This window comes from Salminus brasiliensis, chromosome 17, assembly GCF_030463535.1.
Source record: "Salminus brasiliensis chromosome 17, fSalBra1.hap2, whole genome shotgun sequence".
NCBI classification, from domain to species: Eukaryota; Metazoa; Chordata; class Actinopteri; order Characiformes; family Bryconidae; genus Salminus; species Salminus brasiliensis.
Genome location: NC_132894.1, coordinates 24,209,693 through 24,225,494, shown reverse-complemented (window position 1 = coordinate 24,225,494; position 15,802 = coordinate 24,209,693).

The window sequence follows — 15,802 nt, the reverse complement described above, 5'->3', positions numbered from 1 at the left end:
GTTATTGCTTACATAGATGACATCCTAAATTTATTTCCCAGATATGACGTCTCAGGTTTAACACATATGTCCTGTTCAGACTGATAGAAAACAAGTTATTTGTCAAAATAGAGAATTGTGAGTTTCATTTATCATCTCTGTCTGTTGGTAGGGTATATTATCCATGCTTAAGTTGTAATTATGGACAGTCATAAAATTTATGCTGTTGTTGTCTAGCCCATTTCCACCTCCATCAGGAAGTTATCGGGTTTGGGGTTTTTGTAGACTTTTACAGACAATTTAATTAAGGAACTGGGTTGCTCCCATTAGACATGATATCCAAGTACATCAGCTGAACAAACACCGGCACCAGAACAGCACTCTAAAAAGTCCCATGCTTCGCATCTACGTCTAGTAAGTTCGGTTGCGCCTGATGAGCGCTGTTTATATTCTCCCTTGTAGTTCCGCTGGCTGGTTCTAGTTATATCTACCCGTTTCTGTTCTTGGTTCATGCTTAGCTCCCTGGCTTTCCACCAGCTTTGGGTGGGTTTATTGTGTTCGCCCACTTTTAGTTGTCACGAGTTTGTTTTGGTTCTCAGTTTTCCCCTGTACTTTGTTGCCGCTTCATGTTTGTTTCCCATGCTTTTTGTTCAATAAACATCTTGCATTGCACCGTCCCTGCGAGTGTTCACCCATCATTGTCTGACCTAGCCAGTCATGACACCAGAATACACTTGATATTATTCAAAAACACTGTATCACCTTCTGTTCTTTTGAAATCCTCTACATTAATATATCAAACCCAGCCACAAATAAAAATGCATTCACACTAATGAATATTTATAGGGCTCCAGGGCCCTATGCTGAATTTTTAAAAGAATTTAGTAATTTAGAATTTCCTCAGCAAATTGTACAACCTGTACACTTGACCTAATTCTCTCTGAAATACTAAAAGAAATACTCCCAATTATAATCAGACCTCTTTTAACAATTGTGAACTCATCCCTTAGCTTAGGGCATGTACCCAAAACCCTTAAATTAGCCGTCATAAAACCTTTAATCAAGAAAACAAATCTTGATCCTAGTGTATTGTCTAATTACAGACCCATCTCCAACTTAACATTTATATCCAAGATGTTAGAAAAAGCTATGGCCCAACAACTCTGCTTACACCTGAGTAAAAATTACATGTATAAGAAATTCCAATCTGGCTAAAAAAATTGGCGATTCAGAAATCTTTACTTTGAGCAACATATAGCTAATATTAGTAGGACAGCCTTTATGCAGCTCAGGAACATTGCCAAACTCTACAGGTTGCAGAAAGGCTAGTGCATGCTTTTATTAGCTCATGGCTAGATTACTGTAATGCACTTTTGTCAGTTTGTTCCAGCAGGAATCTCAATAAACTTCAACGAGTTCAAAATGCTACTGCCAGGGTCCTTACTAAAACTAGAAAATTTTACCACATCAGTCAAGTTCTATCAGCATTTCACTGGCTCCCAGTTAAATTCTGTATTGACTGCAAAATTCTTCTATTAACATACAAAGCCCTACATGGCCCCACTCCTGAGTACCTGCGAGATCTTATTACACATTATGAACCATCAAGAATACTTAGATCTCAGGGTGCTGGCTTCTTAGTAGTTCTCAAAATTCAGAAAGCCTCAGAAGGGAGAAGAGCCTTTTCTTATAAAGCCCCCCAACTCTGGAATAACCTTCCAGATAATGTTCGGGAGTCAGTCTCAATCTTTAAATCTAGGCTGAAAACTCATCTGTTTAGTTTGGCTTTTGGAAATTAATGTTTCCCCTTAGATAAAGGTTGTACGTCCATGAGTTCGCAGACACAGGGAATTGTAGTATACTGAGATGCTAGTGCTGCTAGCACGCGATCACTCAGGTTTGTGTACGGTGGAGCAGATGGACGCTAGCATTTCAGGGTGCTCCCATGTCTGTGCTACCTTCTGGCTCTCTCCTTTTAATGAGGCTGTTATAGTCAGACCTGCTGGAGTCGTCAGACACACTCTGATACTGCTCAACATTCTCTGCTCTCAATAAATCCATCCAGAACTAACTCTGTCTCTTTACCTTCTTCGAGTAAATGGTCACCCAGCCCAACCTGCTGGAAGACTGCCCACTGAGGTCCAACTCTAACTGCGTCAGACCAGCTGCCACCTACCAGTACAACCAGCAGGCCTTGCCCCCACCACCACCCATGCCAGACCAGCGGCACACCCTGCTACCTGCCTAATGACCATGTTAAAACCTAAATGGACTCTTAACTATCTGCCAATATTAATATTAGCACTATTAGCTATCATTACTCTCAGTACTCTAACCATCACTGCCATGACTATATTAAGTTCTACTACACCATGATTAATATATTAAGATTATGATCAGAACAGTTCAACAGAACAGAACAATTTAGATGGTTTGGTAACGTTTATCAATCATTTATAAATAATTCTGACCAGAAGAGGATGGGTCCCCTTGTCTTGGTTCCTTCCAAGGTTTCTTCCTCCAGCTCTGAGGAAGTTTTTAGATCTTTACCGTCCTAGATCTTTCATGTCTTCTTATGTTATTTCTTTTTCTTTTCTGTTTTTTACTAATTACTAATTATGTAAAAGTGCTTTGTGACAAAAACAGTTGTAAAAAGCACTATACAAATAAATTTGACTTGATTTGTATATGATCTTAACATTTTCTACTGGTTTTTGTCTTCTTCTGATTTCTGTTTTCTTTGGTTGCCTGTTGTGTAGCTTGTGGTTACTAACTCATGCCCATGTCTGTTTTGGTTAACTCAGTGCTTGTGCTTTAGTTAACTTTTCACACTGTAACTACTCACGCGCTCCTTTATATTAAACCTTTAACATTTCACTCTAAAGTAACAGCACTTTTCACTGGTCTACTTAACAATGACAAACACACAATTGTTCAGTGGTTACTGTAGTTCTATAGCAGCTGTTGTTTATTTCCCCATGGGAGCTGAATCAATAAAGACAAAAAAAAAAGTTTACAAGAAGGCCGTAATTAGTTGCGCATTGTGGCTCTGCATAAAAACAAGTGGTGAAATATGTAATACACTCAACCACAAAACAGGTTTCAGACAGATCTAGGAAAGGAGGAAAAATGCTAATAAATAATTCATCATACTTTAAAAAGCTTCTGAGGTTTGTTTTTTTAAAACATTTTTTAAGTGCATGGCATCACACTGAAGTAAGTGTGCTCAAAAAGGATATCCACTCAAGAGACTGTTGGCATGGTGGTGATGAGTTTTTACATTATGCATTTACATAAAACTGTTGTTTGTGGAGTGGACTGGCACTTATTGCCACTGTTTCCTGTTTGTAAAATGGGTCAGTCACATGGAGGAAGACTACAAGACTGTCAGCAAGATTTACTGGAAAACACAAAGATAAACAAAGAAAACACTAATATTAAAATATATAAATATATGGAAATAATGGAATAAAATGCTTTAGCAGATTTTAGCAGAGTAATGTTTTAATATTCACTATAAAAATTAAGTTAACTCATCACCTTTACATTCATACCATCATGATGTACATGTTTATAGCCTTGTCAAAATATTAAACATAATTGAATATATACTATATGCGCACAAACTTATATATACTTCATCATGCACTTTGTGCAGACAAGGTTTCTGTAGGTTTATGAGCCCTGGACCTGTGCACAATCCTTACTCCTAAAAAGGGTATGGATATGTGTTGGGTCTGTGCACGGTCACAGCCCGGCACTGTGATCTCTCATGGGAGCACCCCATCAGTCGCTCTCAGCTAAATGCACTCTGATATGAATATTTTAAAGCCATTTAATGCTCCTGCTGCAGCCCCTAAGGAATGGAGCATCAATTTGTGAACACGCTGTTAAAAGCTGGGCTGTATAATACAGAGCAGGAGTCGCTCTTTTCACTCCACCCCACCTGGCACAGCCTAGCTTCCCAGCTGCTTGCCATCGGTGCTGGCAAGATTCTGCTGCACACACTGCATTCACCCCTACCCAGTTAAAATATGTATGTGTATCTGAGTGAACAGAAAAAACAAATGGGCTGGTGATTTTCTCACATGTGGTCAGTCTTCCAGAGTGCTCATTGCCATGTGATGGACACTACAGCCAGTGGGAGGAACTGAAAAGTCTGTCCATGAGTGGACCCATTATGTTTTTGAAGCACTCTAAGGTAGAGCAGCATGGGTCCACATTACCACTCTATCATCAGTAAACAAAGTTACCAGTTAGTTACAACAAGACATTGTTGACAATATTTGTCAGAAAAGAAGTTGTCAGAAATGAACATTTAACAATCTGACTAGAAAGATCACATAAAGGAAAATGAGCTATGTTTAAAGAAAAGCTACTAAACCCAAAAAGATCACAAATGAGCTTAGTTAATTTCAGCACTTGGAATTACATAGTGTACAGAGGCAAAATAAAAAAAAAGGACCTGGCTGCATTTGCTGAATCTCCTAATAAATGTCCTAAAGGAGCCATGTTTTTGGCAAGAGTAGTAAAATAAGCTCAGAATTTGTAAACATTTTAAATCAAACTGACTACTATACTGATATTGTAATAATGGCTTGGTTTCATCTGCCATTAATGCAGAAATGCCCATAGGCGGCAATCAAAAAATCATATTAATTATGATGTCAATGCTACATTAAGTTGGACATAAGATGGATTACACATTCAGAACTTGATTCTGCTTTCAGAGGAGCATGTGTGAGGATTTTTTTTCTCTCTTTAGTCATTCTAAGTGGCTACTAAAGCATATTGTGCCCCCAATGATCAATAAAAGAGAACACTGAATTTATTTAATCAAAATGTCTTTAAACAAATACATGTAAATGAGCTTAGTTCATTTACATGTACACTCTACTGAATGAAAGTTATGTATTATCATTGTGAAATTATGGATGTGGATGTGTTTTGGCACAGTTGGCTGTTCTGGGGTCTGGCCAGACACACTGCACTTTAATCTGATCTCTAATGAGTGTAGTAAATCATTTAAGGCTTAAAGCTGTCATTACCCATACTCAAACTCTGCTAATGTGTGCCCTAGACAGATGGCCCATCCCTACTGGATAACACCATGGATAGGACATTTCTAGGACTTTTATCGAATGAGAAAATCACTACAGTCAGGCACAGAGCTGCAAACATACACACAACTGTGCAACATATGTTGTTTGTGGTTAATATACAGAATAATGACAAAGGGAAATAATGGAATAAACTGTTGAACAACCACTGACTGCTAGAACAGCTAGGTGCACATAAGCATAGATTCTATAGATCTGAAACTAAACTGGATGGAAAAAATAGGATTTTTTGTATTGACTTTCTCACTCACCTGATGCAGGCCTTACACTAAACAACTTTTCAAGCGATTTTACTGATACAGACAAATTTTCAATTTCTGAATAAAATCATGTCTTTCTAAAGTTGCAGCATGCTCCCGTCATCTGCTGTCAGGATAGCTGTCTTAACTTAGTCTTTTTCTCGCCTTTACATTCTGATAAACATTCTGATTATAAATATATAATCAGAATCCCAAGTAAAGGTAAAGGTAAAAAGGTAAAGGTGCACGTATTTAAGTTTAAGTCCCAGTCAAGTCCCAAGTCAATACAATCGAGTCTCGAGTGTAACGCTATTTCAATGACTTGTTTTGAATGTTTGTTCTATGTTTGTTCTATGTTTGTTCTATGGTGATGAAGTTGTTTTGGTGTGCTTTAAAACAGATGTAACAGATGTTCTAATGTAATGTACTAAACAATGTACTAATGTACTTTGTAAGCCTGGTTATAGAATTTAATCTATCATTGCTTCTCAACCCTGGCCCTGGAGGCCCACTGCCCTGCACTTTTTATTGTTTTTCCTTCTCCCAACACACCTGATCCAACTAATCACTTCATTACCAGCCCATTACTGAGTTTCTGTTGAAGCAGAAAAAACACTCAAATGTGCAGGGCAGTGAGCCTCGAAGGCCAAGGTTGAGAAACACTGCACTATATGAAAGTATTAGTACACATTACACTTACCAGACTTTTTAATGAAATCACATTCTAAACCCATAAGCATTAATATATGGACCTGGTCTTTGCAGTTATAACAGCATGTGTGAACTCTGCAGTAGCTCTGCATAAACAGCAGAGTGTTTGGCACTTATTGCACTACTTGAACACTTTGTGTCTGAGATGCTGTGGTTCCTAAATGCTTTCATTTTTCAGTAAAGTCACTCACAGTGGACCGAGGAGGGCGAGAGCTTTGTTTACATTAACTGTTGTTTATCATTATGTCATTATAGCTAGCTAACTGCTAGCATAGACTCACTGTTCTTTGTGCAGCCTTAAATGTCAAACAAAGTTTGAAGTGGTTGCTTCTCCATCTGTGATCTTGACTCCACATGTCTTGCATGTCACACTCTAACCCTAACTCTAATCCTTTTACTTACTACAGCATCTTTGTAGTTGAACCGGACTATTTTCGGAAGCATATTATTGAAAAAATATTGTTGAAAAAATTATATTATTATTGTTATATTCAAAACAATAAAACTAATAACAACTATACATAAGTTGTTTCTGTAGAAAATTGCTATGGTCCTGCTTGGTAGTTGCAATTGTGTAACACACATTCTTGTATTATGCAATATCCTTGTATGCCCCCCCCCCCCCCCCCCCCCCGGATTATGTGCAACCAAATACGCAGTACAATATAGACAATTTCTAGGTCTTTTCAAGAAGGAAATCAAATCATATTCAACATTTTGTACATACAGTGGGGAGAACAAGTATTTGATACACTGCTGATTTTTCAGGTTTTCCCACTTGCAAAGCATGTAGAAGACTGTCATTTTTATCATAGGTACTCTTCAACTGTGAGTGATGGAATCTAAAACAAAAATCCAGAAAAATACATTGTATGATTTTTAAATAATTAATTTCCATTTTATTGTGGGAAATAAGTATTTGATACACCAGAAAAAGAAACTTAATATTTGGTACAGAAACCTTTGTTTGCAATTACAGAGATGAGACGTTTCCTGTAGTTCTTGACAAGGTTTGCACACACTGCAGCAGGGATTTTGGCCCACTCCTCCATACAGATCTCCTCCAGAGCCTTCAGGTTTCGTGGCTGTCGCTGGGCCACACGGACTTTAAGCTCCCTCCAAAGATTTTCTATTGGATTCAGGTCTGGAGACTGGCTAGGCCACTCCAGGACCTTAAGATGTTTCCTACGGAGCCACTCTTTAGTTGCCCTGGCTGTGTGTTTTGGGTCGATATCATGCTGGAAGACCCAGCCACGACCCATCTTCAGTGCTCTTACTGAGGGAAGGAGGTTGTTGGCCAAAATCTCACGATACATGGCCCCATCCATCCTTCCCACAATACGGTGCAGTCGTCCTGTCCCCTTTGCAGAAAAGCATCCCCAAAGAATGATGTTTCCACCGCCATGCTTCACGGTTGGGATGGTGTTCTTGGGGTTGTACTCATCATTCTTCTTCCTCCAAACATGACGAGTGGAGTTTAAACCAAAAAGTTCTATTTTTGTCTCATCAGACCACATGACCTTCTCCCATTCCTCCTCTGGATCATTCAGATGGTCATTTGCAAACTTCAGACGGGCTTTGACATGCGTTGGCTTGAGGAAGGGCACCTTGCGTGCACTGCAGGATTTTAATCCTTGACGGCGTAGAGTGTTACTGATTGTTTTCTTTGAGACTGTGGTCCCAGCTCTATTCAGGTCATTGACCAGGTCCTGCCGTGTAATTCTGGGCTCATTCCTCACCTTCCTCAAGATCATTGATGCTCCATGAGGTGAGATCTTGCATGGCGCCCCAGACCGAGGGAGATTATCCGTTATTTTGCATTTCTTCCATTTTCTAATAATTGCACCAACAGTTGTTGCCTTCTCACCAAGCTGCTTGCCTATTGTCCTGTAGCCCATCCCAGCCTTGTGCAGGTCTACAATGTTATCCCTGATGTCCTTACAAAGCTCTCTGGTCTTGGGCATTGTGGAGATGCTGGAGTCTGACTGATTGAGTGTGTGGACAGGTGTCTTTTATACAGGTAACGAGTTCAAACAGGTGCAGTTAATACAGGTAATGAGTGGAGAACAGGAGGGCTTCTTAAAGAAGAAGTAACATGTCTGTGAGAGCCAAAATTCTTACTGGTTGATAGATGATCAAATACTTATTTCCCACAATAAAATGGAAATTAATTATTTAAAAATCATACAATGTATTTTTCTGGATTTTTGTTTTAGATTCCATCACTCACAGTTGAAGAGTACCTATGATAAAAATTACAGTCTTCTACATGCTTTGCAAGTGGGAAAACCTGAAAAATCAGCAGTGTATCAAATACTTGTTCTCCCCACTGTAATTGAAAGTATACCCACAACATTACAAAGTTTTCCCATCACCATTGTGACATTTGTGAATGAGATTTTAAAGAGTACACACACATACACAGAGGGCTCTATGATCTTCACCTGTAGCATTCAGTTTGTCTGGCCAGTTCATATAGACACTCCTCTTCACTCTTCAGTCCCAGACCTAATTAAACAATGTATTGTCATAAAGGCATAATTACAGGTTTTTGTTATGCAAAAACGAATACTGCAGCAAAATGTAGAATCTGACATTCAGACATTTTTCAAGTCAGTAGTTTTGTCATGAATTTATACTTATTATCCAGGGATGAAGCAATGTTCCTCATTATGAAAAGCAAAAGTCCACATAATTTCTCCTGAGACATGGTTGACCTCAGATACACTGTATGGACAAAGGCATTAGGACACCTACACATTACACCTACAGAAGCTTTTATGACTTCCCATGCCAAATCCATACACAATAATATGGAGTTAGTCCCCCCTTTGCAGCTATAACAGCTTCCACTCTTCTGCAAGCCCATTCATCCAGAAGGGCATATGTGAGGTCAAGAGGTCGAGAGGGCCTGACTCTCTTGTTGAGCTAGTTCCTGTAAAAGGTGTTTGATTGGGTTGAGGTCAAGTTCTTCCACACTCCAAACTCATGCCCAACCATGATTTTATGGATATCTATTTTGTACCGGAACAGAAAAAGGACATTCCCCAAATGTTTTCCACAAAGAATTTGTTTTTCATGACTACAAAACCAAATTTCTTTCATTTGTGAGTGTCTATAAAATGGAATTGACATTTTAATTATTTTTATGAAAATACATACTCTACATTTATTTAAGGGCGCTGAAGAACCACCCTCTCCTCACAAACAAGACACACAAGCTCTCTCCTGCTCTTGTTCTCCCTTCAACATTTCCAAAAGCTTGCTGTAGTCTGGGGAATGTTTTATTTTGTATAATAATGTGTTTGTGTTTAAACTTAAAAAAAGTTTTTGTGCTGATGTTAATGCCAGAGAAGGTTTTGAACTCTGCAGTTCAAAACTTCAGCAGTAAGCAGTCTGCAGTCAGCAGTCTGCAGTCAGCACAGCGTGGGGGACTTTGATGCACTAAGTGCCTTAGCCCTGTAACTTTATGTGATCTGCCACCAGGGATGGACTGCCCATTTGGCATGCATTTTCCCAGTGGGCCGAAGTGGTATTTGGGCCGACAGTGCCAACCCTTTTTTTATTATTTCTCTATTGACCAGCCCATGAAATCAGTAGATCAGCGGCCCAATCGACACTGGGCTGGCCCAAACACATAGTTAAACACCAACCCCTTTCGTGTTGGTCCTGCCTAAAAAAGAAAGTCAGCGCAAGGGTTCGTTTCCAAGGCACTGGTCTGCGACCCATTGGCTATTTTCTTTACTAACATACGCAGAGAAACTGCAAGAAAATGCATTTCACAGAACATTTACATGTTCTGCCATGCTGATGACAGTGGTGGTGGTGGTGGCAATGGCGGTTCTGGCAGTGGCATGCACAGTGGAGAGGAACTCGTAGTAGAACCTGCATTTATCTAAACCTAATAAAATGATTAAACGTCAATAAAATTAAATGTAAGAACACTTTTTAAAACCACCAATCGCCAACAAAAGCAGTAAGTCAGCAGCATTCTGATTCCGCTATTTATAAAATGTATAAATATATTCTATAAATATATAGTAAATAAATATATTCTCAAAAAGAGGTCAGCACTGTCTGCCCGGTATGCCAGATGGCCAGTCTGTACCTGGTGGCAGACCACATAAATTTACAGGGCTGGGCTGGGTTTGTTGAGGCATCAAAATCTCCCACACTCTGCTGACTCAATAACTGCAGAGTTCAAAACCTCCTCTGGCATTAACAACGGCACAAAACAAATCAAATATCACCAAGCACAATGCCAAGCTTGGTGAAGGGGTGTAAAGCAGTGTACTGAGCAATTTAAATGTTCTGTGGCGTAATGATAGAATAGGGTGATTCCAGTAGTCTGAATTTGGTCAATGCCAGGAGAACCTGCCTGACTCGGCTAATAAATGTTTAACTAGTAGGCCTAGGCCAAGCAACTTTTTAGGCCTGAAAAAATGTGTTTGGGCAGTTTTATGTTGCTAAGTGGTTAAAGTCAATGTAGGCTACAATAAAAGAAAATCACACAAATTACTATAAATAACTATGGATATAAGATTTTGTTTTTAAAGAAGTCAACCAGGTGAGTCAGCAGTGAGTGAGGGACCTGTTTCGTATAACGAAATGTTAGTGGTTCACTCACTGGGACACTGGCCAATGTCAGAACCCCTGGGCTACAACACTGATTGATGTTAGTTGAAGTGTACTGTGTGCAGTGGAGGTGAATATATACCACAATGTAACAAAGTTGACAAAAGACAGCTGTAGTTACTGTTTTGAAACTTAAGCAAATGTAACATGATTATAACATTAATTTTACTTTATGTAATATTAAAATGACACATCATTTCCTAAATATATATCATTCTGTTTATACCTATACATTCTAATTACTATGTGTAGCACCTTTGCAAAACCCTGCTAGTACAATGAAAAGGTGTGTGTATGAATACATACATATATAGTGTGTGTTCTTGAGGGTTTACTTTATCACACAAAATAGTCAGGGTCTATGTGGATGTTTAAAATGTCTGGCTCTGCCCCAGGAGAGAGAAAAGAGGTGGAAGGAGAAAGAAGGAGAAAAGGAGGAGAAGGATTAGGTGGCAGGAGAGAGAGAGAGAGAGGAGGGGGAAGGAGAAAGAAGAGAGAGAAGAGATGAATTAGGTGGAAGGAGAGAGAGAAAAGAGAAGGATTAGGTGGAAGGACAGAGAGAAAAGGTGGATGAGAGAGAAGAGGTGGCAGGAGAGACTTTTGGATTTTTTTTTTTCATATTTCATCTTTCAACTAACCATAACTGTTAAATCCGGTTCAGTGTAATTTGGAAGCTCAGTTCAATTAGAAATAAATTTTACAGACTAGTGTGAGGTGTCCACTGAAAAAAGCTGTTAGCATGCCATGTTGTCCTGGTTTTGATGGTCCTGAGTCTTCTACCAGAGGGGACTGTCTGGATGAGGTTGATGTTGGGTATGAGAGGGATCAGCTGTAATTTTGCCAGCATGTTTCCTCGCCCTGCTGGTGTAGATTTAATGAAGCGTTGGCGGATTACAGCCAATGATCCTCTCTGCTCTGACAATGCACTGGAGTTTGGCTATGGATGATGTGAGGATGGACTCGATGATTGCTGTGAGAGAACACCTATTTGCTATGCAAACTGCAGGGGGTCTAGCAGGGGGTCCATAATAGACTTTAGGTGGGCTCAGACCAGGTGTTCAAAAGACTACAGACGTCAGGCCTGTAGTCATTAGGTCCAGTGATAGTTTGTTTCTTGGAAACAGGAAAGATGGTGGAGGTTTTGAAGCAGGCTGGAATACAGAAAAGTTCTGAATCTGGCCCCGGGGCTTTTCTCGCTTTCTGTCTGCAAACACCCTGCAAGCTGATGGAAAGACGAGCAGGGGACAGAGGTGAGAGAGCCAGTTCCACTGTTATGCAGATAATACACAGCTCTATATATCAGCCTAACCTGATAAATAATCTAGATTAAAAAATCGAGGACAAAAGCTGCAACAAATAAATTGATTCAGATCAATCATTTGGCCAACATATAGCTAATATTACTAGGACAGCTTTTCTACATCTTTTGAACATTGCCAAGCTAAGACATGTCTTAATCTTGCATGATGCATAAAAATTGCTATACACTTTTATTACCTCATGGCAAGACTATTCAAAACACACTATTGTCAGGATGTTCCAGCAGGAACCTCAGTAAACTTCAACTGTGGTGAGCTGCAGACAATTGCAACCCAGGTCAGTCTTGGCATACGGCTCATCTTCCTCTCCTGTGAGAAGTCTCACACACAACCTCACAATCAGCTCAGTCAGCTCTGGCATTTCCTGTGCTATTCTATTTGGATGCTTTCACAGTAGTCTTACACTTTGTGTCAAACAAGCTTGATCTAAGCTTGAAACAATCTGTGCCATTAGAAGTATTGAAGGTTGAGGGGCCCGGTGAGGTCCAGCGGAATGTGGCACTGTCACCATGATCAGAGGTTTCGCTGGTTTTCGCTGGCAGTCCAAATTGGGGAGAAAACATTTTGGGGAAAAAAAGTCTTAATTATATATATCTATATATATATATATATATATATATATATATATATATATAACAGAAATATTGAAGGTTTATCACAACTTTGTGAAAGTATGTCTCTGCATCTTATTTAATTTTTTGTTATGTTAGATTCTGTAGAAAAGTAGGAAACCTACAGGACTTTGCTATCAGTAACTACGGACTTGCACCAACAACAAGTCGTGTTTAACTAGCAGTCACTGAAGTCACTGCTGCATCAAAGTGGCCCAAGAGTCATCAGTATCACAATGAAAAAGCACTCATTTTGGATCTGGTGACACTGATACATCACATTCATGTGGAAAGCATCCTAGGTTGGAAGAAAACCACAAACCATCGGGTAAGATAATACAAAATAATGAATATTCATAATTATTTTGTAACATAGTGACTTTTTGTAAATGAGTTCATTATTTAAAATTATTTATTGATTTGATCAATGAAGATCTGCCCATGTATGGGGCCTGTGTTGATTCTGGTGTAGACTAGAATATGAACTGTGATGAACTATGAACTATGAATGACAAGTTACTGAAGACATGGAATGAGAACAGTTTTTCTGCAAAGAAGGCCACACTGCAGCATATGTGCCGAATGTCGAACTAAATGATGCATTGGATGAATCAGGGGACACTGGTGTGTGTACGAATTAAGTTACAATCAAGAACACATACAGCTCCAAGGACCTTGTTATCATGTTCTCCTCCGGCACATTCCCAGGACTTCGCCCACATGCCCAAAGAAGGAGCCGGGATTCTGGAAAGACTGTATTGAGACTGGACACCTGTGATTGTGGCTTTATATGCCCTTGGTTTGCCTATGTTCATCGCCATGAATTTATACTGCGTACGTTCTGTTCTAAGGGAAAGCTGTCTGGATTTTGTTTTCTGTGTCCTTCCTAGTCTGTGGTAACCCTGTTTCTCGTTATCTTGTGTATTCTCTGGTTTTACTCCCTCGCCAGTCCGAAGCTCTGCTTCGTGTTTTGTTTATATCTCCCTGGTTTTATTCTCTGCATGCCCAGTCACGTTATTTACTCAGGTTCGGTGCTGCTCAGTAGCCTTGTTTCACCAGCCCTTTTTAGTTAATGTTTCCCCTTTATGCCCTGTGTACCTACGATCGGGTTATTTTCCCTGTATCAAGCTTTGTTTCCTCCCGGCTCCCATGTTTGTTTGTTTTTTTGCCCTGTCCACATTACTTTGTCAGGTTATGTTAGTTGTTATGTTAAGTAGTTCTGTCCATTAGTTTGTTGCACTCCTGTGTTCACCTGTTTTGTTTACTACCCTGTTTGTGATACCCTGCATTGTCCATTCCTGCATTCCCATTTCCTGTTTCCCTGCCATGCCTGACCGGGTTTGACAACAGCAAAATCAGGTGGGAATTTGTATCTGTTCTAACAAGACTGACGAGTTCATAATGTTGATGAGACAGATATCTCAGGAGATCACAAAAATCTCTATTGAACAAAGTAGACCAGCTTCTCGTATGCAAAAAAACATTTAAAAACAGACATTGCAGACATCTAGATAACTGTTTAAGTGTTGTTGTTCGGGTATTAATTAAATCAACTTTTCAGTACAAACTTAAATGTTCATGTATTTGTGCTATTCCAAACCCCTAATTTGTATTGTAGCAAAATCACATAAACAAAAAAGGTATCTAAAAGGTTTTGGGAGTCGGTCAACGACCTACATGTTGGAGATATATATGAAAAATGGGAGCAGTTGCCTCTCAGAGAACTAATACAATGTCTAAATGATGAATGTTTTGGGTATAAACAAGCTTAGTAATAATCAGCAAGATACTGATGCACAACACAGTCTGAATGTTAATAGTAGTAATTTATATGTTTTTTATCTGCAAATAGTTGACAGAGAAATGGAACGTCACAAAGACCACCTACAAAGCGTTGTAGATTCTGTGATAGTTGTGGGCATCCGATTTTATGTGTAACAACCCTATATATTTTGAGCTGCTTACAGAGTAGACAGATTTTCAGAAGCTATTGAAAGGGTTATGCAGACTAACAAAAGCCTTAAAACAGACAGTAATTTGGCGTTGACTATCTTGATAGTCTTGAGTAAAATAGCGGTGTTACATTAATGCCAGAGATCACAGTAGGTACAAATACAAGGTACACAGGGTAGTGTCAATAATGCCACAATCACCAGCCAACCCTCTGGAGAATATTACAATTTCTAATAGCATATTGTGTACATAGGATGTGTATGAGGCCACGTCTGTGGATGGTGCTTGTCCTGTGTCCTGTGTGGCACAACACTGTTAAACCTACTCCTGGTCATCTATAGTACCACCATTTCACCAAACCTGATATGTCACCATTACATAAACCAAAGTCAGAAACTGTTGGATAAGTTGTTGTGTATCTATGTGTTGGCATTCTGTCTGAACATGTCTGTACAGTGTTTATTTTGTTGTGTATTATTTATTTTGCTTTCTAGGGATGATCTAGCAGCCTTATTGCTTTACCACTACATTATTTCACTTAGAGACAACTGTTTACAAGCTTCATATACAATTCATATACAAGCTGTTACACACAAAATCAGATGCCCACAACTGAATCTACAACGCTTGGTGTGTTTGCCTTCTGTTTGTCAACCATTTATCCAGTGTAGATTGTTCACTCGTTTGACTCAAAGTGACTGTACCAGAGATTTTATTTCAACTGAATAAAACCCAGTGTATCTGTCAAAGTATACCAATACAAGGGTAGGAATGTGAGAACATTCCTACCCCTGTATTGGTATCCTTTGACAGATACAGGGGTAGGAGTGTGAGAATGTTCAATTGGAATAAAATCTGTGGTACAGTCAGGTGACAAGTTCATAAAGCATGATAAGGAAAACCCTCTAACAATGGAATCTTTTCTCATCATAGGTAAGCTTTCATTTGACTGGCTCTAAATCTGCCCCACCTTCTCACATACTACAAAGTCTACTATGTCCACAAAGGTGTTCCTACCCTGTGTATCTAATAATAATATCTAATATCTATGGTCTCCGTTTCAGGAAAGCAGCAGAAGGATAGTCTTCATGCAGTGGTGTCACATGATATTTCTTACATATTGTCACGCCCGCGCCGCCGCGCCTGCCCCAGGGGCAGTCTCGGGCCGCGGCTCACAGGCGATCAAGAACTCCCTATCACGGTCATGTCATGGACTCCAATGTTGAAAATGACTT